Raw genomic sequence first — 22020 nt, forward strand, 5'->3', positions numbered from 1 at the left:
GACCAAGAAAAGAAGAAAGAAGACACAAATTATCAATACCAGATATGAAAGAGGAGACATCACTACTGATCTAACATACATTAAAAAATAATAAAGGAACACTACAAATAACTCTATGTCTATAAATACATTAATATGGATAAAATGGGCCAATTCCTTAAAAGACACAAACTACCAAAAATCACAAGACATAGACAGTGTAAATATATATATACACACACACGTGCACACACACACACACAACACTTCCCTTCCCTCCCTCCCAATCTTCCTCCCTCCTAAAGTTTCCAACAAACTGTAAAATAAACATGGATCGTAACAAACCCCCAACAGCCACAGATCTATGTGGCACTGCTGCCCACGCAAGAGAAACTAAAGGAAAGTGAAGGGTGGCATAATGAGCCACTCCAAAATATGTTACTTTGGCATAAATATTATTCTGAGCTAAAGACACTTGGGAAAAAAAGCAGAAAAAGAAGTATACTCTGACCTCCCTTTTTTCCCTCTAAGCAAGAGATTAAAACACCCATACAGAAGATGTCTGCCCCTGTACCCCCCTGTAAGAACATTACTATCAGGAGGAAAGTAATGTTCTTATCTCCAGGGATGGGGAGTTGAGGCGAAGGGAAATTTGTAAAAAATAAACCTTGTAAACTAACCATTATCTTCCCAGTCACTTCTCCATGATTAACTACTCCCTTGCCTTGTCTCATTTGCAGAATTTACTACTCTATCTAGTTCGATATATAAGTGTTTAATTCAAGTGCTTCTTTGGGTCTTCATTACCTCAGGAGGGCTTTTGTGTTGCACAAAACTTACATTAATAAGTGTGTATGCTTTTCTCTTGTTAATCTGTTTTACTTCGATTTCTCAGGCCCAGGGAAGAAATCTAACAATGTTACCACTGGTATTTAGCTAGAAAAGGGGTGCAAAAGGGAACTAGACATTGAGCTTAATAAACTGGGAAACAGGAGCCTGCTTGCTTAGCCAGGAAGCTATAGCTTCACACCTCAGGGGATCAACATTCCTCCCTTCCCCCACTCCCGGATAAGGGATCATTGGAGGGTACAGGGGCAGGTGTTTGCTTGATCATAGAGACCTGACAGTCTAACTAAGGGGAGAGACCTAAGCAAAGCCTGTGGAAGTTTGGGAAGTTGACTGGTTGTTTTGAAAAAGTACCTGGTCCATCCCAAACCTAAGCTCCTGGTTATAACCCCAGGGAAACAAAGCAGCCCTCTCTCTTGTCCATAGGGTAATGCACTCACCCTGTGCGATCCTGTGTTCTCTCTCCATTGCCATGTGGCCATAGCAGCCACATTGCCAGCAGCCCCATGGACTACCACCAGAGCAGCCAGAATGGAAACAAGCCCAGTTGCCTGGATGGGGGCTGAGATCACTTAGCTGCTCGCGTGTGGGCTTCAAAGGACTAAACCTCAATGTGAAATAAAAACTCTGGATACTGGCTTTTGTGCTGGGCATACTGAAGACACGGTTGTACTTTTTCCATGGTGGGACAGGGGGAGATGGGACATTGGGAACCCAGGAGGAAGCTTCTATTTCCACATAAATAAACCATGCCACATGAGTCTCCCATGCATGGGTCCTTGGAATGCTTTCCTTGTGATCTTGTGGAAAAGTCTAATTCCCACCTACAACAAGAGGACAGAGGTAAAATGTTGATAGACCTTATGCTAAGAGAACCACAAAGGAGCCAGGGTGTATTTACTGGAAAACTGGCAAGCCAGTTAAAGAACAGCAGCTGAAAGAATCTGATATAGCCCCACCACAGCAGATAGTGCAAAGAACCTACAGAATCTGAAATGGCTACTATGGTAGCCAGGGCTCTCTTCCAGAACAGGGCCTCCACTGAGGAGAATCTACTGAGAACAGACTCAGATTCATCAAAGCAGAATCAACAAAGAAAGATCCAGATAAAGAGTGCAAATGGTAAAAAGAAAAAAGTCAGGAAATCTCAGAAATCCAGCTACCATATATTTGAACAACATAGGAAAACAACATAGAATAGCAACCCAAGTTCAAAGTCATTAAACAAACATAAACATGAGCAAATGCAAAGTAACAGTAAATTTTCATAGAAATTATAAGAAAAAATAATCATTCAAGAAATAAAAGAATTTCATAAAGCCTTGCTCAAAAACAATTCAAAGCTACTAAGCAACCTGATGACCTACAAAATCTCCTAAAAGAACTGAAAGGCATTAAAGTGATATAAGATATAAAAATACATATAAAAAATTGATACAATGGAATATTATTACTCAGCCATAAAAATGAACGAATTTCATCACCTGTGACAGCATGGATAGACATAGAAAACATTATGCTAAGTGAAGTCAGGCAGTCAGTGAAAGACAAATACCACATGATTTCCCTTATATGTGAAATCTAAAGAAAAAAAAAGAACAAACAAAATTGAAACAGACTTCTAGACCCAGAGAACAAACTGATGGTTGCCAGAGAGGGAGGGTCTGGGGGACTGGGTGAAAAGGTGAAAGGCTTAAGAAGTACAAAGTGGTAATTACAAAATAGTCACAGGGATGTAAAGTATGACATAGGCAATACAGTCAATAATATTGTAATAACTATGTATGCTGCCAGGTGGGTACTGGAAATACCTAAGAGAATACTTTGTAAAGAATATAATCATCTAACCACTATGCTGTACCCCTGACAATTAAATAAAATAATATTGAATGTAAACTCTAATAGAAAAATAAAATTAAAAAATAAACAAAAACTATTTTTATTAAAAATTTTTTTGAAAAACCCTGGAAGACAGCAAGAGAACAAGAAAGGAGCAAAGGAACTACAATACTGTAAGAAAACTATTAACAAAATTACCATAGTAAGTCCTTAACCTTTCAATAATTACTTTAAATGTAAATGGATTAAATTCTCCAACTAAAAGGCTCAGTGACTGAATGCATTAAAAAACCAAGATCCAACTATGTTGTGTACAAGTCTCACTTAGCTCTAAGGATACACATAGGCTAAAAGCGAAAGATGTAAAAAGAAATTCCATGCAAACAGTAACCAAAAGAAAACAGGGGTACCTCCATTTAGACAACAGACTAGACTTCAAGTCAAAACTGTCACAAGAGACAGAAAAGGTCATTACATAATAAATAATAAAAAGGTCAATTCATCAAGAGGATATGAACTTGTAAATATATATGTACACAACATCAAAGTACCTAATTATATTAAGCAAATCTTAACCAAACTGGAGAGAGAAATAGACAGCAATGTAATAATAGTAAGGCATTTCATTATCCCACTGTCAGTGATGGATAAATCATCTATACAAAAAAAGCATTAAGAAAACATTGGACTTGAACTATGCATTAGACAAAATTGACCTAATAGGTATTCTTTTCAACCGCACATGGAACATTCTCCGAGACAGATATTACGTTTGGCCACGAAACAAGCCAACAAATGAACGGGAAATGGCAGTGGTATCGGCAAGGGGAAGAAGTGGTGGCATTGCCCACGGTGGTGGGGATCCATTGGCAACTTGGCTATGGAGAAAGTGGCCAATTCAGTAATTTTCCCTTGTAAATATGCCTGTTCTGAATGTGAAATAACTCTACCACACAGAAAAAGCAGACCACAAAGAGCTCTGTGAGTTTCAGCCTTACTCCTGCCTGTGCCCTGGTGTTTCCTGTAAGTGGGAAGGATCTTTGGATACTGAATTGCTTCATCTGATGCCACAAGCCCATTACAACCCTGCAATGAGAGGATATAGTTTTCCTTGCTACAGACATCAATCTCCCCCTGCTGTGAACTGGGTGATGATGCAGAGTCCTGTTTCAGCTTTCATTTCATGTTAGTCTTGGAGAAACAGAAGTATGATAGGCACCAGCAGTTCTTTGCAATTGTACAGATGATACAACATGCAAGCAAGCTGAAAATTTTGTGTATGGACTTGAGCTAATGGTAGGGATTCAGGCAGGACTGACTTTGAAAGCCACTCCTTGGTTTATGCATGAGGGAACTGCAACAGCCATTATGAATAGTGACTGTCTAGTCACTATTCATGCTAGCACTGCACAGCTTTTTGCAGAAAATGGCAATTCAGGCATCAATGTAAAACAGAAAAACCCAGAAGTGGAGTGGAAATAACTGAAATTTCTAAAAAATCATTTTGGAAATGAAGACGAAACTAAAAGGAACAGTAAAATGAATAATTATAACAAATCATCTCTTAAGATAAGAAGAAAGCTGAAATAAAAATAATTTTAAAAATCAGAAAATAACTATAAATATACTACATTATAACCCAGTAATTTTATACCTAAGCATTTGTTTCAAAGAAATAAAAACTTAAATTCAAACAAAAACCTGTATATGAACGTTCATAGGAGCTTCAGTGGAAGGAATCAGCAAGGATGTCCTCTAACAGGTAAATGGTTAGACAGACCATGGTATATCACTACTGTGGAATACTATGTAGAAATACAATGGAATAAACTATTGATACACCCAACCATTTAATCTCTAGGGATTTAGGAATGAAAAAAAGATAATTCCAAAAGGTTATATACTATGTAATTCTCTACTTATATTTTTGAAATGACAAAATTTTAGGAATGCAGGACAGATTAGTGGCTGCCAGTATTTACGGAGGGTTTGGAGGCAGGAAGGTAGGAGGTAGTTACAGTTTTAAAAAGGCAACACCAGGGATCTTTGTGGTCTTGACACCTTGCAGTATTTTAACTGTAGTGGATATGGAACTTACACAGCTGATAAAATTGTATAGTATACAATTTAAAGTTTTACAAATAAAACTAGGGGATGTATTAATGTCCAGTATCCTGGTTGTAGCATTACACAATAGATCTGTAAAATGGTACCACTGAGGGAAACTGCACAAAGAGTACAAGGATCTCTCAGTATTATTTATTGTATGTGATTCTATAATTATCCCAATTAAAAAAGAAATGGACTTACCCGATTTTTTTGGACTATAAGACGCACATTCCGCACCCCGCAAATTTGGGAGAAATAATGGTTGTTAATGCTACTGTTGAGTTCTGTTTACATTTACATTGGTGAAAATATTATGTTATTTTATGTTATTAAATATTTTACCACATTTTTTGCTTCAAAATTTATTTTCCTATTTTCTTCCTCTAAAATCTAGGCACATCTTATGGTCTGAAAAATACGGTAAATGCAATGTGATTTCCTATGATATGTTCAGGGCACTAATGGAGAAACTGGAAATTAAAACAAAGTATGGAGTTTAGTTAATAGTAATGAATCAATGTTGTTTTCTTAAGTTTTGACAAATGTACTTTGCTAATGGAACATGTTAAGATATTAAGGAATACTGGGTGAGAGATCAACTGAATGCAACTGTCTTTGCAAATTTTCTATAGAAAATCTAAGTTATTCCTAATGATTTATTTTAAACATTTTTAAAGAAATAGCAATAATTCAAAAGGAACCAAGAGAAAATGATAAATACTGCAGATAAGCAATGAAGATGATAGGATTTCCTGAAGAAAACCAAAGGTACAGAACACAAAAAACAAAGCCAAGAACAATTACTTCAAATTTAAAAAGACTTCAAGCTACATATTAAAAGAGCCTACAATGTACCTGAGAATATCAACCCACAATGCCCAAAAAGACATTTACTAGAGTAAAATCAACAGACTTAAAAAATAATCCTTTGAGATTTAAGCCAAAAGCTCATCTGACTTTTGCAAGATAAAGAAAATAAAGACTATCGTAACAATGTTTTCAACAACAATGTTTTTGCCAGAAAAAATCAGAGTTACAGCCCTGGCTGGTGTGACTCAAGTGGACTGAGTGCCCACCTGGGAACCAAAAGGTGGTCAGTTCAATCCCCAACCAGGTCACAAACCTGGGTTGCAGGCCAGGTCCCCAGTTGGGGGCGTGGAAGATACAATCTGTCAATGTATATCTCACACATTGATGTTTCTCTCCTCTCTTTCTCCCATCCCCTCTCTCTAAAAATAAAAAGATATAATCTAAAAAAAACCAAACTGGAGTTACAGATATGAGCTATTCAAGGGCAGAACATGTAAGCCAAGGATTTTATTTTTAGCAAAAATGACCTTCAGCTATAGAGAGCAGAGACAGAATGTTACAAATATGTAAGAAAATTCATGAAAATTTTCCCATGAGCCTTTCCTAAGGCATCTACTCAGAGAAAGCTTGAGACAACCAAAATGACCAAAACGTCATTATAGGCATTGGTTGTACTGGCATAAAAACAGATATAGAGATCAGAACAGCGAGCCCAGAAATAAAACCACGCCTCTATGGTCAATTAGTATTTGACAAAGGAGGTAAGAACATACAATGGGGTAAAGACAGTCTGTTTAGTAAATGGTGTTGGAAAAATTGGAAAGATACATGCAAAAAAATGAAACTAAACCATCTTCTCACACCACACACAAGAACGAATTCAAAATGGTTTAAAGACTTAAATATTAGATCCCAAACCATAAAAACCCTGGATGAAAACACAGGCAGTAAAATCTCAGACACTGCTCATAGCAATATTTTTTTTATATATATCTCCTTGAGCAAGATAGGAAAAAGAAAAAACAAACAAATGGGACTACCATCAAATTGAGTTTTTGGACATCAAAGGAAACCATCAACAAAACGAAGAGAAAACCTACTGAATGAGAGAACATATTCGCTAATGATACATCTGATAAGGGGTTAATATCTAAAATTTATAAAAGACTTATAAAACTCAACAACAAAAACAAAAACAACCCAATTAAAAAAATGGGTAAAGGACCTGAACAGACTCTTCTCTGAAGAGGACCTACAGATGGCCAACACACAGATGCAAAGATGCTCAACATCATTATTCATCAGAGAAATGCAAATTAAAACCACAATGAGGTATCACCTCACACCTATCAGAATGGCTATCATCAGTAAATCAATAAACAAGTGCTGGTCAGGATGTGAAGAAAAGGAAACCCTCACGCACTGTTGGTGGGAATGCAGACTGGTGCAGCCACTGTGAAATGCAGTATGGAGATACCTCAAAAAATTAAACATGGAGCTGCCTTATGGACCCAGTGATTCCACTTCTGGGAACTTATTCAAAGAAACCCAAAAACACTAACTTGAAAGAATACAGGTACACCTATGTTCATTGTAGCATTATTTATAACAGCCAAGATTTGGAAGCAGCCCAAATGTCTATCAGCAGATGAATGGATAAAAAAGCTGAGTTACATTTACACCGTGGAATACTACACAGCCATAAAAAAAGAAGGAAATCTTACCTTTTGGGACAGCATGGATGGACATGTAGAGTATTATACTAAATGAAATAAGCCAGTAAGAGAAAGACAAATATCATATGATTTCATTTATATGTAGAATCTAATGGACAAGATAAACTAACAAACAAAACAAAAACAGACTCATAGAGACAGTGATCAGACAGATAGCTGTCATAGGGAAGGAGGGTTAGGTTAGGGACTAGGTAGAATAGGTGAAGGGATTAAGCAAGCAAGAAAGCAAGAAAGAAAGAAAGAAAGAAAGAAACGAAACAAAACTCAGACAAAGACAAAAGAATATGGTGATTATCAGAGGCAAGAGTGAGTGGCAGGAGATAGAAGGTATATGAGGATAAATAGTGAAAGAAAGGAGACTTGACTTGGGGTGGTGAACACACAATACAATATACAGATGATGTGTTATAAAATTTTACACTTGACATCTATGTAACCTTATTAACTGATATCACTCTGATAAATTCAATAAAATTTTTTAAGTTTTTTAAATTGACTTAAGAAAGAGAAGAGGGGGAAGAAGGAGACAAACATGGTTGTGAGAGCAAAACAGATCAGTTGCCATCTACACATGCCTGACCAGGGACTGAACCAGCCACCCAGGCATGTGTCCTAACCAGGAATCAAGCCCATGACCTTTTGGTTTGCAGAACGACACCCTACCAACTTAGACACACTAGCCAGGACAACAACAACAAAAAATATTGTAAGCATTCATTATATAGTTACTTGTGGGACCAAGACTGGGATGGAGAGAGCATAGTATTTAATGATTATATGCTCTGACAATATATAGAGCTACCATGAGAAAATATTTGGGGAGGATGTAAATAGCATATGCAAAGAAACCCTTTAAAAATTGTTTTTGGTAACCAAAAATTGGTGGTAGTTCTATCAGTATTATTATTTCTAGACTATTATATGCGTTATGTGGAATTAAAGTAAATGAGTAATTATAGGCACAGTAATTCTATCATTATCTTCAGCATGTAAAAAGGAGTAACAGCTATAACGCAGAAGAAACTAAGAACTGTGAAATAAAAACTGATTTTGAATTTGAATTGAAAATATCAGTATGAACCTACAAGGTATATTACCTTAATAGATACATTTTTCTAGCTCTGTCCTCTGAAAAGGCTTAAAAACAATGATGAACTGAGAAGCAGTGAGCATCTTTTATGCATAGACTGGGGTCTTAAAATAGCATTTCCCATTAAAAAATATTTTTAAGTAGGAGGGCTTCTTGGAGAAATGACTGATTCCAGTTTAGTAGGAAATGCACAAAATGAGTCTGAAACATCTTGTCATATGAAATAGCAAGGAAGCCATCGAAGACTTCTACGGTCATGTCAAAATGGCTAAGGAGCCGAACTAAAATTCTCATAGGCCAAAAGAACAATGTAAGTTTCTGGTAAGAGTATGAATTGCAATGCATTAAAACACCAAAAATGTTTAAAGCCATAAGTTCATAATAATAATAAACTGGTCATATCTGAACTGATTATGTTGAAATTAGGTAAGTACAATAATTTATCCTGCTTTTCCTACTTGAACTTTATCACTCAGGAAGCAAATAATAAATGAGGCAACACATTGCCCTATAAAATTATTCCAGCTAATAAATGAAAATAAAATGGTTGCATTAAAATTTGTAGTCCCGTATTTACAACTCCTAATAAATTCATGCATTTAGACAGCACATCTGTAGCTAATAACAAAAAAGAGCAAAAACCAGACTTTATGACCTTCCCAATGAAAGAATATACCACCACCTATAGTCAGGCCAAAGGAATTGAACCTCAGTCTGGTGAAGCCACTGGACGGGCTGCCAATTTGCAGGAAATGCAGAGGACAGAGGAATAGCTGAACTGAACCCATAAAAAGGAAATTCCAAGAGTAAAGGAAACTCCACAGGTTAAAAGGCCTCAGTTCTTCAACAGAAATTGTAAGAAAAAGACAGGGGCACACAAAGTTAAAAAGGTGGAGGGAAAGTTCACATTTGGGTGATCAACCCATAGAAAAACCACAGGAAATGCGAGTTGGGAATAAAAGGGAGGGTTTTTATTGGGATGGGGTGCATGGAGGGAATGACGAGATGTTCATCTTATAATAATTAAACTATACATTTGGGGGGATTTTTTTTAGTACTTGAGTTTTATTTTATAATCAAAAGGGTTTTGGGGGTTTTTTTTTGTTTGTTTTTGTTGTTTTTACAAATCAATTAACAGCCAGAGTTGTCCATAAGAGAGTTTCTCAACTTAATCTCTGGTTTTGTCTCACGTGCTGACCTGTATTTACCTCACTCACTGGCCATTTTCCGTCACTTTCAGTTCAGATTCCCCAAACAACACCCAATCCACCTCTATTATAGCCCTGCTGTTTGTACCTACAAGTTCTGCTCTAAGTAGCTTGGATCCTTCGGCTACAGCTACTTCCTTTAGGGATAAACAGAATAATACTGAGATGTCAAACACAATGACAGTGTTTCTCGACCATTTTAAAACCATACACCCTTTGGAGACATGTAAGATTATCAGGTATGCACAAACATGTGCACACACATACATACCCAAGACGGTATGCCCTAGATCAGATATTTTGCATATCACCATCAGCCAAGAAGATTGTGATGAATTTATAATTTCTATTGTAAAAATGTTTTTTCATATTCCAAATATAAAATTAAAATTCTGAATTTTTTTTCAAGCTGAAACTCCCCTCTTCCCATCCACCACTACCACATATCAAATTCTGATTCATTTCTCTAGAAGGGTGTGTCTTCTTCACCAGCATCCTACTAAAAATTATTGCATATAAAGGACACATACAAATGAACATAGAATGATATTAAGAGTAACAATTACTGAGCAATATGTACCAGATACTTTACATTTTTCTCTGTAATCCTTACTAAATTTGCAAAGTAGATATTATCATTATCTCCATTTTATACATGAGGAAAACTGACAGAGAAGTTACGATATTTCAGTCTCTCAGATAATTAAGCATTATTGAATAAGATAAAATGCTCTTTAAATGAAAAATAGGTTACTTTTCTCACATAAGTGGTTAAAACATGTACATTTGAAGAAAGACAACATTGTTATCATGCCTATATCATTACAGGCCAGGGTAAAAGGAATCTGCTTGTGGAGTGATTCAATAATATCAGAGGGCCATGAGAAAGAAGATGGCATAGTGGAAAGAGCATCAAATTGAGAGCCAGGAATTGAGCTTTTGGTAGTGGCTCCAACACAAAGTGGTTAGATTGTAGTAAGTCATTTAAAATGAAGACTGACAAGGAAGATTCTAATGCCCAGTATTATGACTATGATTCAAGAGTAATTTTTCTAGTTGTTGCCATTAAAGGAATAATATAGAAATAGATGTGGAAAGAGTATCTCAGATCCAGTTAAGTGCTTTATGTAGCTCAAAGGTTGTGAATTCGAGGGCAAGAGAACCACTAAGTAGCATGTTTAAAGTAAATGAAAAAAGATGGACCTCCACCTCTGTTAGCTCACTGTAGGACAGAAATGGGCAAATGCATACATAAAAATTAGTGAAGGGGAAAATATTTATGTTCATAGTAATAAATTCATGTGTGGAATATGTGCGACTGTTGGACAAACAATGCTTTTCCCATTGTTTCATAAAGCACCAGAATGAGTAGCAACGTGGGAAAAGAAAAAAAAATGACGATATGCCAAGGCCAAGATTCAATAAAAAACCAAGGCAAATAAAACAATATCCTGAAGACAATGCTGGACACACCTTCCAAAAACCCTGAACAGGAGCTTGACACTTGCATGTTGAGGTGGCACTTAAACTTCAGTAAGTCTTATTTTATAAGTCTTCACTACTATAAATAACTATTTTTTATTTTACTTTTTTAAAGATTTACTTATTTTTAGAGAGAGGGGAAGGGAGGGAGAAAGAGAAACAGCAATGTGTGGTTGCCTCTCACGTGGCCCCCTGGGGACCTGGCCTACAACCCAGACATGTGTCCTGACTGGGAATCGAACCCAAGACACTTTGGTTCGCAGCCCACGCTCAACCCACAGAGCTATACCAACAGGGCTAAACAAACTATTTTTAAAATAATTACGTGGTGTACAGCATAGTGCCAGGAGTCACAAAAATATAAAAAGAAATATAAAGTATGTCTCTAACCGCAGAGAACTTAGTACAAAATACATGGGAAAACCAAGAAAATAACTGAAAGATAGTACATGCCTGTGTGTACATCCATTTGCTTGGGAATTTAAATCATATTTTCCCACAGAAACAACACAGAAAATGGTGAGACTTCCAGGTCCCTCTTCAAACTTATTTAATGGTTATTTGGTTGAGCCTCAGTTTTCCTTAATTATCAAAATAATTTGATAATTTAATAATTAAATTATTTGATAATTTGATAATTTCCTTAATTCTCAACCAGTTTGCCATAAAGCTGGAAAAAGCATATGCAAATTATAACTTTATAATTAGAAAATAACAACCTATTTTTCATGACACAAAAACCTACCATTTTCATTAAATAAATTTAGAGTACATGGCAGCTATAATTATATACAGTACTATGTATTAAGTACTGCTCCAATTGCTTTACGTATAACTCACTTGTCATCATTATTTTACTCATTTTATTATTAAAAACAACCCCAAGGAGGAGGTTCAATCAACACACCCAGTATAAAGATGAGTAAACTAAGACATGTCAAGGTCAAATAATTTGCCTAGTCACAGAACTCAGCAAAGCTTCTTGGCTGATGTAGATACACAAAAGATACTCTGTCTTCTGAGTAACCTCATCACCCAGCATTTGTTACTGCAGCTGAAAATAGGGTTGGAGGCATGAGGACACTTACAGTTCCATAAGCACTTTTTTTGAGGGTTATATCAACTAAAATGAAAGGATTCAGAATAGTATAGCTCCAAAGAATTCCATATTGCTTATATGATAGACAGGCTCACACAAGGGCCAAGGATATACAAAGTATGTCCAGAAGGTATCCAGCCATGCAATATGAAAAATAGAGACATTTATTGAAGATACAAGAGACAATAAACATTGTACATAGGACAATGATGCCTCAGTCCCCTTCAAAGTAGGCACCTTGGGACCTCACACAGTTCTCCCAATCGTCATTAGCTGCCTCATCGTATTTTCCTGCATCTCATCAATGGTCTGAAATCTCCTCCCTTTCAAAGGTGACTTTACTTTTGGGAAAAGTCAGAAGTCACAGGGCACCAAATCTGGGCTGTGGGGGAGTGATGTTTAGTCACTTGGTTAACTTGATGTTTCACCAAAAATCTCTGCACAAGATGTAATGCATGAGCAGGCGTGTTGTCATGATAAAGCTGCCAATCACCAGTTGCTCATAGCTGCAGCCTTCTGAATCCTCCAAATAGTTTCCGCAGAGGAATGTTCAAGCTTAATGCAAAAGATGATGCAGACTTGTTGCTCTATGCACTCAGTCGTTTTGAATGCAATGGCCATACAGTACACATGCTCACTCACTGGTGTATACCACACCCACTGACTAGTACAGTAAAGCCGCCATTGTTCACACATGCACATTCTAGTCCTCTCTCCTTGGCTGCCAGGTTACATCAATGTGATGTAAACCCATCTTGTTATCTTAACAATGGCTGGACTTTTTATGGACGGACCTCATTATGTACATGGATATTCACTAGAGCAGGGTTTATGATGGTCAATAACTGGAAGCAATTTAAATGTCCATTAATAGAGGACAGGTTAAATACATTTTGATATTTCTACAAGGGAATGCTATGTAGCCTTCTTAAAAAATGATGTGGTTTTATACTTACAGATATGAAAGAATACCTAACATATAGTATCAAGTGGCACAGAAAGGTGTAAAATAGCATGTGTTTTATGATTCCACTTGTGGAGATAAAAAGGAAAGGGAAATATATGTATGTGTGTGTACTTGAATATGATCAGAAGGTTTCTTAGGAAAAAAAATTATTTACAGTGCTTACTTCTGGAAGGTGGGAAATGGGGAAAAGAGTACAGACTTTTGTTTTTATATTATACTCTTTTGTATTAAATTTCATTTTACTGAAAGCACATATTGCAGATTTTAAAAAGGCTCATTAAAAATAGAGTATTCAGGAGCCTAAACTCCACTTATATAGCAGCTCCTAACAATAAAGTGGTATGTAATGATCAGTGGCAAGACAGTTCCCAAATAATTTATTCCTACTAAGAGTTAACCTAAGTTGTTTATGAATGGTTTATTTTTAATAAAGAAGAGTAAAACCTACAACCTTCTAATCAATTCATTAATGCAAAGGAGAACAAAGGCATTTAAGAATCAAGCAGAAGGAAAAAATAATTGTCTCCAACAGATGAATATTTTTAGGAGAATCTGCATTCCAGAACAATGGAGGGCCTCAAAAAATATTTTAAAAAGGAAATCCCCTCAGTCTGAAAGTCCTTAAAGATGCAGACAGCCTTCTTGAAAAGTAAGGAAACACCTTTATACGGACTCCATATTGGTTTGGGAGCATCCCAGGGGGTGTGTAAGAGTTGTTTATCAGCCTTTAAAAAGTATGCTTTTGCATATTTTATATTTACAGTGCCATTTATCCATTACCTACAATTAAAGACACATTATTTTGAGAATGCTTATTTTAAATGTTTTACTGATAAAGGTTGCAATAAAAATGTTTGGAAACTATTGACGTAGACAAACAAATTAAATGCAGCAAAGAGAAAAGCATTTAATGGTCATTCGTTCCACAGTCCAGGGATGAAAAATCAAAGATGTGAAACAGTGTACAATGCCTGTAATTTTTTAGTTCTCTTCAACTTTTTCCTATATCTATTCCATGACCAAATCCTGCCAAAAGACCATTTTCCAAAAGGGCATTTCCTGGTTTTGATCATTCACAATCATGGAACAATCCAAATTTAACTTACTTCCTGCTTTGGAAAAGGCCTTCAGCTTCTCTGTACAGAGTTCTCCACTGTCATCTTGCAGACTATAAGATTCTTTAAAAGCTCTGAGAGTGTCCAACCATTTTCGTAAGTGAAAGTATTTACCTGTTCCACTCTTAAACTGTCCACTCCACACAGACCAATTGGAGCTCTTTTAATAAATCAAAGATATTCCTCACTTGTCAAGGGGCTCATCCCCCTCTTTCACACTACCATCACTCACGTTATGCAGAATAAATATCCTCCTCACCACCACAGCAAGTTCTTTTGTCTGCAGTACCTCCAGTACTCTTTCCAAGAGTCCCTTTCACTCTAATAGCCGGCCCACCTCTGATTCCTGGAATTTTAGGCTTGGTGGACTTGCAATAGTCATCCCTGTCTTCGAATCTCTCCAGCAACTCCTAGTCAGGACTGTCTCACGGGCCCTCGTTTACGTTCATGTCTCCAAAGTTTCTGTGATCTCCGCCCTCAAGACCTTTGATTTGTTTGGGTCCTGCCTCCCCTTCCAGACACTGTCGGTTTAGGGCTTGAGCGCAGAGCAGTAAGGTTCTCTCCGACGTCAGCCACTGCGTACTTAGGCTGGCCTCAACAGGCCCTTCAGGGAGCCAGGCCACGCAGGCAAGACTGACTCAAGCACTTTTCTCGGTCGCTCCAGGCAGAGAAAGGTCCTGGAGGAGAAGCCCTCTGGCCAGGCCAGTAGGCGTGTGGGCGACTAGAACTAGGCCTGGTAAGTGAAGGGAGGCGAGTGAAGGGCCAGATCTTGGACTGAGTCAAAGAGGCCGGGCGGGGAGGGGACCGAGTGTGGCTGCTTCGGCAGCCGTGGGCCCTGTAGCTGGGGTTACCGTTAAAAGATAACGTATGGGAGGAGTTGGGGAGCATCCCCCACTCACCTGAAAGAGGCTGATGCCAGTGGCTCCAGCTGCCCCCCTCCCAAATTTAAGCCACGTCAGCCTGGGAATCCCGAACACTACGCCTACTGCCGCCGCGCCCGCTGAAGGACTCAACCACTCGCTGTAGGGAAGGAAGACAGGATTAGGACACGGACCAATCAGGACTTTCGGCAAGCCGTTGCCAGGGAGACCAGGCACGCCTTGTTTGTAACCAACTCATCAACAATGACGGAAACCAATCACCTCTGCAAATGTTCTGCTTCCTCAAAGAAACAGCCAATGCACTTTAAAGAATGGTGGACGGGAAGAGTCTGACGGGAGCTAGTGTTCCGGAAGAGGATCTGAGTTCAAGCCGGAAGTGTCGGGGTGGGGCGGGGAGTAGCGTTTTGGTAAAGGTCAGGTGTTTCCACTGTCAGGTGGTTCGGCCGAATTCCTCGAATTCCCCGTCTCCTAGGCCGTGACTAACCCAGCCTAGCGTTTAGGCTTTTTGCGGAAACCGCATACTGCAGGCGCCTGTTGCCATTGGGCTTGTGGAAAAAAGCTGTGAGAAGAGTGTCGTTGTGGATTATGCTCTTAGAATCATAAAATATTAGGGCTGGAAAGTAAGTTGTCTAATACTAGCTTTTCATTTTACTGCTGAAAAATGAGAACAAGACCAGTGCCTCACTCACAGACAAATGGTGACTTAATAATGAAACTTGGACTAGAACCTGTTGTCTGTATGAAAGAGGATCAGAGATGTCTCTAAGGACGAGAGAATAGTGAATACTAGGAAAGTACTTCTTTCTTGAAATGATAAAAGTATAGAGAATCTAGGATTCTAGGTTTCAGGGTGGGCGAGAAAGGATGCTGAATGGGTTTATATAGGCCACATAAAGAATTTTTATGATGGTAGACCGACCTGTTTCTGCATCTTGACTGGTGGAGGATATATGAACCCACAAATGTAGTAAAAATAGAACTAAATACACACACAGTCACACACGTACACAAGTACAAGTAAAACTGGGGCATGTGATGAGACAGAGTTGCATCAGTTTCAGTATCCAGGTTGAAAGAGATATGCACTGTGGTTTGACATGATGTTACCATTGGGGAAAACAGTAAATGGTATACAGATCTCTCTATTACACCTTTACAACTGCAGGTGAACCCACAGTTACCTCTAAATACAAGTTTAATTTGAAAACAAAAAAGCAGCGCTTGAGATGCGCTAAAGGTGAGATTTGAAGACTTGGTCCTGGAATGGGAGCAAGTGAGGAGTTCCAGGAACAAGTCACTGAAATCATGCATGCTCTACTTAAGACCCCCTAAAGGAAAGGGGGGAAAGTAGCCAGCTCCTGTGATTTCAGGCACTGTCTTGACAGTATGAATATTTGAATTTATTGCAGCTTACTGTATGCCAGGCACTCAGCCCACTATATGCATTCTTACCTTCATGCTCAGTAAGGCTTTTGCAAGCTGCCCATCTAAAATTTTAGCCCCCTGCAATATACTTGAAATTGTTCTTGGAACTGAAGATAGAGCTGAGATCAAAAGAGGAAAAAAATTTCTGCTTTTTTCTAACTCAATTTAGTGAGGAGAGAGAAAATGAAGACAAATAAGTAATATAATACGGCAGATGACAAAATGCTTAGAAAAAAAAATTAGCAGAGAAAGGGGTACAGTGCATGGAGTGGGCTGCAATTTAAAAAAAACAGACCAGGCCTGATGACTTTTGTTTCATTCTCTTGTAATCAAAACTTGGAATGTATGGGCAGTCCTTCCAGAGCCTGACACAAGCCAGGACTTGGAAGGTCTTCTCCAGGCTCTCCAAGAGCTTCTAGTTGAGGTCAATAAACAAAGGGAATGTTGCTGAATAGGAACTGCAGCTGCTTAGGGCTGAGGCACCCAGCTGACTGCATCAACAGCTGAAAATGCTCCCTGATGATACGCAGACCTCTTATGTAGCTGGTCTCTCAGTGTTATATTTAAATAGGCATTAAGTATAATCCTTATTAATCAGGGTTTCTCTAGGCGTGAAGAAAAGTCTAAATTATGAGATTTGGATTTTGTATGAAAATGTTTGTGTATATTTCCCCTGCAGAGCTCTGGCTTCTTATCAGTTATATTCCCCTTCATCAACAAAAATCCCAGAAGAATCCAAAGTATACTAAACACCCCATACTCAAAGCCTAAGAAAAGATTATGCTTCTAAAATACCTAGCCCCCATAGATAGTGAGTCATGGGTGTTTCTTCTGGAAGTGCAGAGGTACCTGTTTATATTTTGTTGCTCATTTTCTCATTTTTCAAGTGGAGCTTGCCGACAGAATATTCCTGTAGTAGATGGGAACTTGTGTCATACCTGTGCTGTGGCCAGAGGGGCTGCTGTTCTGAATTGTTTGGGCTCTCTTCTGATGTCCTAGGAGGCTGATAGACATGAGGTAGATTTCAGACTATTTGTTTCCATGTAACAGTTGGTAGTCATCCTTCATACCGATTGACGCCTATAAATAGATGTCAGAGGAGACCTCCTATAGGAATTGGGACTTCTGTTCTCTTGACTTTTCGCCTAGGAACATTGACACTGCTGATTAGACACTAGACCCATGGAGAGACTGAGCTGGCTTTACAAAAACTAAGACTAGGCCTGACGACTTTTGTTTCATCCTCTCAGAGTCCTTAAAACTTACCATGTACAGCAATCCTTAATGTGTATTTTTGTGCCTACCTTCAGGCTTCTGGTCTCCTTAGGTCTCTGTATATGGTCTGTCTTTGAGAATGGAAGAGATTAAGATTTAGGGATCTATTCTGTCTGTGGTATCTCCTTGCCTCCTGCTGGATAAGCTTTGGGCTGGGGAGGATGGGTGATAGGTTGGATCCTGGGAGGGCTATAAGTGTAGAATAAGTAGTCTTCTCAGAGGCATTAGAGATGCCTGAGGGATACAGAAGCTTGTTGGTTTCTGCTCCTACTTTGATATTAAGGCCCTATTCTCTGTCTTTCAGTTCTTGCTAACAACTGAAAGCAGTAGCAGTTTTTCCTGGCACATGGGAGAACAGAGCTATGAAGGCCAGGCATCCTTGTATGGGAATTGATAAGGGTTCTCTTCCAGCCATGGTCTGGCTGGCAGCTGCTGCTGTTACAGCTAAAGAAAACACTTAGAAACTTCCACTGTGTCTTCAGAGACTAGAAAGGGTAGAGTTGTTTTTTATGCAAAGGCCTGGAATAGGCTTGCCTCCAGGAAAATTGATTGAGGCCTCTTTTAACTTCAAATCTTCCCCACAGAATCAGCAGGCTTTAGGTACTTCATGGAGCATGTGGGGCCAGGCAGAAAACCTTGGAAGCCATTGTAAGCAAAGTGTGGGAATGGCTCAGGCAAGTGGGCTTGTTCTCCATAGGAGATGAAGCCACAGTGTTTTGTAGAAGAAAAGCAGCATTTATGCCACAATAATTCAGATAATATTTTGATATGAATCACTATTGAGCATTTGCAGTATATGAGAAAGTCACAGGGGGAGCAACTATGACTTTCTCATCCTAAGGCACCTAAAGACAAGGGTGTGAAGAATCTTAAACCAAAGAGAAAAAAACTTCTAAGAGGTATAACTATAAAGCTTGTTCAGTGTTCATTCAATAAACACTTATAAGTACAGACTATGTGCCTCACATTGGTGTGGCTAATTTTTATATAGCAGCTAAGAATAAATCCCAGGCTCCTAAGTAAGCTTTGTGATGGGGACTTCTCTAGCCCATCAATTTGAGGAATGTTCTTATTACCTTAGAGGATGTGGCAGGCCCCTCTTTTGGATAACTTCCAAGTATAAAAGTTCCTAAGGATGCAGCTGTACTTAATGTGTTAATATACTGACACAATGAGAACACTAGAACTCAAATTATATATTAAACTGACATCTCTGATATACTTCATAGGAACTTTCAAGGACTATATCACTAAAGTCTACCCTCAGTAGTATTTCCTAGCAAAAGAATAACCAAGATTAACAAAGTCACCCTACCACTGTTAATATAACCAGTAAATTTGAAGATTTTCATATAAGACACATACTGTGAGAAAGTCTATGGACTTCCTAATTGTCTGTGTGTCCTAGGTGTGTCCTGCTCAATAAACTCTTGATTTTTTTCAGAAGTTTTTAACAAGATATCTTCTTCATTTACTATTTGAATACTAAGCATGCTATTTAGGAAGGATATTCAACCTAGAGTCAAAACCAAGTTATTGATGGGTTTTGTATAATCAGCAGCAGTTAGCAGCCCACCTTCTGATTTCTGAAGTACCGTAAATGCAACACTACCCTCCATCTCCTGCCTCATCCCTCTCAGCCCTGAAGATTATCAACCTTCTCCCAGGATTATCGACCTTCTCTTTCCCTTTCCCTACATACACTTTAATTAGGTTGATGGGCAAGTAATGCAGACTGATTAATATAAATGATTTAGCTACATAATTTATATACCCAGTAATAAAATAGCTTATAAGAGTCCTGTACAGGTACAAGTGTTTAGTCTATTCCCTGGGACTGTCTTTTCCATTATGATATGAATTCCTCTTTAAGCCTGCATCGTGCTGAAGGTTGCACAATGTGGAAAAGGGCATCTAGGACATTGCCTCATGTTTTCTCTTCTCTATGTCATACTGGAATTGCATGGAGCCAGTATAGGCAATCCACATTTATTACTTTTTGTTTTTATTAATCTTTCTATGCTGCTGATTATACTTATGACTGTATTGCATGATATCCAGAGCACTAACACTGTTTGGATCCCTTAATGCTAGGGCAAGCCCACTTTTCCAAGTGTGCTAGACAAATCCACACTCAACAAATAGTTACTAAGTACCTCTTCAGGATTAATTGATTGAATAGATATTTTTCATTCCCTCTGCCTTCTCCTTCAACTGGCCAGTTTATTCTTCGGTTCACTTCCTTGAGAGGTTCTGTCCATCTCCCAGATCAAGTTAGTGAAACATATGTATACATCATTTCCTGAGAAATAACAGTCATGACACTTTAAATCACGTGCTTGGTTAATATTTATCTCTTCTATTGGAATGTAAGGTCCATTAACAGAGAGCATCTCCTGCATCTAGCACAGCCTTTTAAAAACATTTTATTTATTTTTAGAGGGGGATGGAGGGAGAAAAAGGAGGACAGAATCATCAATATGAGAAACATTGATTGATTGCCTCTTCAATGTGCCCCAAACCCACAACCCAGACACTTACCTGACATGGAATTGAACAGGCAACGTTTCTCTTTGCAGGATGATGCCCAACCAATTGAGCAATTCCAGTCAGGGGTAGCACATCATCTTTTACATTATAAATGCTTCCAGGTGACTTCCAGCCAAGATGAAGGCATAGGTAGACACACTGTGCCTCCTCACACAAACAAAAGAAGGACAATGACAATTTAAAAACAAAAAAGACAACCAGAACTGACAGAAATTTGAACTGTATGGAAGTCCAACAACCAAGGAATTAAAGAAGAAACATTCATCCAGATCGATAGGAGGGGTGGAGTCCGGCAGCTGGGTGGAGAGGACTCACAGCAAGGCAGTGGCTGGAGGACCAGGGTGGTCGAGGCTGCAGCTGGTGGAGTGGTGAGGCAGCAGATGGTGGAGCAGGCGGTCCCACATTTGTGTGCAGATAAACCGGTAGGAATAACTGGGGAGTGAGACAGACCCACCACCCAGGGTTCCAGCCTGGGGAAATAAAGACTCAAACCTCTGACTGAAAACACTTGTGGGGGTTGAGGCGGCAGCAGAAAAAAACTCTCAGCCTCATAGGAGACTTTGTTAGAGAGACCTACAGGCTCCTAGAATGTACACAAGCCCACCCACCCAGAAATAAGCACCAGAAGGAGCCCACTTTACTTGTGGGTAGTGGGGGAAGTGACTGAAATCTGGCAGAGAGCTGAGTAAGCACCATCGTTCCCTCTCGGACCCCTTCCCCACATATGGTGTCACAGTGCAGCAACATGGGTTGCCCTACCCTGCTGAACACCCAAGGCTCTGCCCCTTACTAGGTAACAGGCACACCAAGACAAAAAAAAAATGGCCCAAATGAAAGAACAGATCAAAGCTCCAGAAAAAATACAACTAAGCAATGAAGAGATAGCCAATCTATCAGATGCACAGTTCAAAACACTGGTAATCAGGATGCTCACAGAATTGGTTGAATTTGGTTGCAAATTAGATGAAAAAATGAAGGCTATACTAAGTGAAATAAAGGAAAAATTTACAGGGAACCAACAGTGATGGGAAAGAAACTCGGCCTCAGATCAACAGTGTGGACCAAAAGGAAGAAAGAAACATCCAATCAAAAAAGAATGAAGCAACAAGAATTCAAAAAAAAAAGAAAAAAATGAGAGGCTTAGGAACCTCCAGGACATCTTTAAGCATTATAACACCCAAATTATAGGGGTACCAGAAGGAAAAGAGGAAGAGCAACAAATTAAAAACTTACTTGAACAAATAATGAAGGAGAACTTCCCCAATCTGGCAAAGAAAATAGACTTTCAGGAGGTCCAAGAACCTAAGAGAATTCCAAAGAAGTTGGACCCAAGGAGGAACACACCAAAGCACATCATAATTACATTACCCAAGATTAAAAATAAGGAGAGAATCTTAGATGCAGCAAGAGAAAAGAAGACAATTACTACAAAGGAGTTCCCATAAGATTGTCAGCTGGTTTCTCAAAAGAGACCTTGCAGGCAAGAAGAGGCTGGAAAGGAGTATTCCAAGTCATGAAAGGCAAAGACCTACATCCAAGATTGCTCTATCCAGCAAAGCTTTCATTTAGAAGGGCAGATAAAGTGCCTCCCAAATACAGTCAAGTTAAA

General features: G+C 38.6%; 1 protein-coding gene and 1 pseudogene across 4 annotated transcripts in view; one reads left to right on the top strand and one right to left on the bottom strand.

Annotated features, from left to right (window-relative positions):
- Positions 1-15306, bottom strand: part of GOLGB1 (golgin B1) — an 85935-nt gene extending 70629 nt beyond the window's left edge. For all 4 annotated transcript variants that reach the window (XM_045851817.1, XM_045851816.1, XM_045851815.1 and 1 more), the window contains exon 1: positions 15180-15306. The gene's annotated coding sequence lies outside the window, so the exon portion shown is untranslated. The remainder of the gene's footprint in view (positions 1-15179) is intronic.
- Positions 309-18255, top strand: LOC123827446 (annotated as a pseudogene).
- Positions 18256-22020: the final 3765 nt, after the last annotated feature.

The sequence above is a fragment of the Phyllostomus hastatus genome, unplaced genomic scaffold (assembly GCF_019186645.2).
Source record: "Phyllostomus hastatus isolate PE091 unplaced genomic scaffold, TTU_PhHast_1.1 phas_contig_86, whole genome shotgun sequence".
NCBI classification, from domain to species: Eukaryota; Metazoa; Chordata; class Mammalia; order Chiroptera; family Phyllostomidae; genus Phyllostomus; species Phyllostomus hastatus.